The sequence below is a fragment of the Hyla sarda genome, chromosome 1, assembly GCF_029499605.1.
Source record: "Hyla sarda isolate aHylSar1 chromosome 1, aHylSar1.hap1, whole genome shotgun sequence".
In the NCBI taxonomy this organism is placed as follows: domain Eukaryota; kingdom Metazoa; phylum Chordata; class Amphibia; order Anura; family Hylidae; genus Hyla; species Hyla sarda.
The window spans coordinates 176,740,834-176,743,333 of NC_079189.1; the positions used below are offsets into that span (position 1 = coordinate 176,740,834).

The following is a 2,500-nucleotide window of genomic DNA, read 5'->3' on the forward strand; positions in this document are numbered from 1 at the left end:
ATAGTAGAAATTCATCAGTAGCTCTACAAAACGTCTCCCTGTAGTCCTAGCCTTAAATAAAGACTAAGACATGGTTTGGAATGGGAGCTGAAGGACTTAAAGAACAGCGCTGCATTGGCCGGGAATCGAACCCGGGCCTCCCGCGTGGCAGGCGAGAATTCTACCACTGAACCACCAATGCTATGCCATGACATTTAGTTTTTGGCAACCGACTGCTGCTGCTGCTGCTGCTGCTGCTGCTGCTGGCACCCAGGCCTCACCACGGCCTCCTCCACACAGATACCATGTCCCACTCTGGCGGACCAAGCTATCCAGTCAAGCAGTTGCCCGGCTAGCTCAGTCGGTAGAGCATGAGACTCTTAATCTCAGGGTCGTGGGTTCGAGCCCCACGTTGGGCGATGACTGGTAACTTTTCGTTTCTGGCTGTGCTTACCTGCATCACCCCACCAAACAGCTCACAGATACCCTCCCTGAAATAAATAAAAAAAAGGAAAGGATAAAGATGATCAGAAGCAAGTAAGGCCACTTCTACACTTAGACCATTCGGAAGGCTACTGATTTTTTCTCACTATTCAGCTGCAGTCCAAAGGAAATTACTGAGCTGTATTCAATCTGGTAGAGTGCTTCTTTCTTTTCTGGCTGTGCTTACCTCTATTAACCCACCAAAGAGCCCACAGATTACCTCCTTGAAAAAAAACTAATACCGAAAAAAACTCAAACTCAGCGATCCAACTTTGAGGAAAATCATTTTGAAGGATAAAGAGGATGGAATCAAAGAATGCTACTGATTGATTCTCACTATTCAGCTGCAGTCCAAAGTAAAACCCTGGACTTTATTCAATCTCCTGGGGTCCTTTTTTATCTCTATAGTAGAAATTCATCAGTAGCTCTACAAAACGTCTCCCTGTAGTCCTAGCCTTAAATAAAGACTAAGGCATGGTTTGGAATGGGAGCTGAAGGACTAAAAGAACAGCGCTGCATTGGCCGGGAATCGAACCCGGGCCTCCCGCGTGGCAGGCGAGAATTCTACCACTGAACCACCAATGCTCTGCCATGACATTTAGTTTTTGGCAACCGACTGCTGCTGCTGCTGCTGCTGGAACCCAGGCCTCACCACGGCGTCCTGCCCACAGATACCATGTCCCACTCTGGCGGAGCAAGCTCTCCAGTCAAGCAGTTGCCCGGCTAGCTCAGTCGGTAGAGCATGAGACTCTTAATCTCAGGGTCGTGGGTTCGAGCCCCACGTTGGGCGATGACTGGTAACTTTTCGTTTCTGGCTGTGCTTACCTGCATCACCCCACCAAACAGCTCACAGATACCCTCCCTGAAATAAATAAAAAAAAGGAAAGGATAAAGATGATCAGAAGCAAGTAAGGCCACTTCTACACTTAGACCATTCGGAAGGCTACTTATTTTTTCTCACTATTCAGCTGCAGTCCAAAGGAAATTACTGAGCTGTATTCAATCTGGTAGAGTGCTTCTTTCTTTTCTGGCTGTGCTTACCTCTATTAACCCACCAAAGAGAATTCTACCACTGAACCACCAATGTTCTGCCATGACATTTAGTTTTTGGCAACCGACTGCTGCTGCTGCTGCTGCTGCTGGCACCCAGGCCTCACCACGGCCTCCTGCCCACAGATACCATGTCCCACTCTGGCAGAGCAAGCTCTCCAGTCAAGCAGTTGCCCGGCTAGCTCAGTCGGTAGAGCATGAGACTCTTAATCTCAGGGTCGTGGGTTCGAGCCCCACGTTGGGCGATGACTGGTAACTTTTCGTTTCTGGCTGTGCTTACCTGCATCACCCCACCAAACAGCTCACAGATACCCTCCCTGAAATAAATAAAACCAAATGCCTCAATGCAACTGAAGCAAAGAAAAATGTTGGAAAGGATAAAGATGATCAGAAGCAAATAAGGCCACTTCTACACTTAGACCATTTGGAAGGCTACTGATTTTATCTCACTATTCAGCTGCAGTCCAAAGGAAATTACTGAGCTGTATTCAATCTGGTAGAGTGCTTCTTTCTTTTCTGGCTGTGCTTACCTCTATTAACCCACCAAAGAGCCCACAGATTACCTCCTTGAAAAAAAACTAATACCGAAAAAAACTCAAACTCAGCGATCCAACTTTGAGGAAAATCATTTTGAAGGATAAAGAGGATGGAATCAAAGAATGCTACTGATTGATTCTCACTATTCAGCTGCAGTCCAAAGTAAAACCCTGGACTTTATTCAATCTCCTGGGGTCCTTTTTTATCTCTATAGTAGAAATTCATCAGTAGCTCTACAAAACGTCTCCCTGTAGTCCTAGCCTTAAATAAAGACTAAGACATGGTTTGGAATGGGAGCTGAAGGACTGAAAGAACAGCGTTGCATTGGCCGGGAATCGAACCCGGGCCTCCCGCATGGCAGGTGAGAATTCTACCACTGACATTTAGTTTTTGGCAACCGACTGCTGCTGCTGCTGCTGGCACCCAGGCCTCACCACGGCCTCCTGCCCAC

General features: G+C 47.2%; 5 non-coding genes across 5 annotated transcripts; 3 read left to right on the plus strand and 2 right to left on the minus strand.

Moving 5' to 3' along the window:
* Positions 1-110: 110 nt before the first annotated feature.
* Positions 111-181, minus strand: TRNAG-GCC (transfer RNA glycine (anticodon GCC)). Its single transcript has one exon. It is a non-coding gene; the product is annotated as a tRNA-Gly (tRNA).
* A 144-nt stretch (positions 182-325) lies between these two features.
* On the plus strand, positions 326-398 carry TRNAK-CUU (transfer RNA lysine (anticodon CUU)). The gene has a single exon. It is a non-coding gene; the product is annotated as a tRNA-Lys (tRNA).
* A 578-nt stretch (positions 399-976) lies between these two features.
* TRNAG-GCC (transfer RNA glycine (anticodon GCC)) lies at positions 977-1,047 on the minus strand. Its single transcript has one exon. It is a non-coding gene; the product is annotated as a tRNA-Gly (tRNA).
* Positions 1,048-1,179: 132 nt separating this feature from the next.
* TRNAK-CUU (transfer RNA lysine (anticodon CUU)) lies at positions 1,180-1,252 on the plus strand. The gene has a single exon. It is a non-coding gene; the product is annotated as a tRNA-Lys (tRNA).
* Positions 1,253-1,684: 432 nt separating this feature from the next.
* On the plus strand, positions 1,685-1,757 carry TRNAK-CUU (transfer RNA lysine (anticodon CUU)). The gene has a single exon. It is a non-coding gene; the product is annotated as a tRNA-Lys (tRNA).
* Positions 1,758-2,500: the final 743 nt, after the last annotated feature.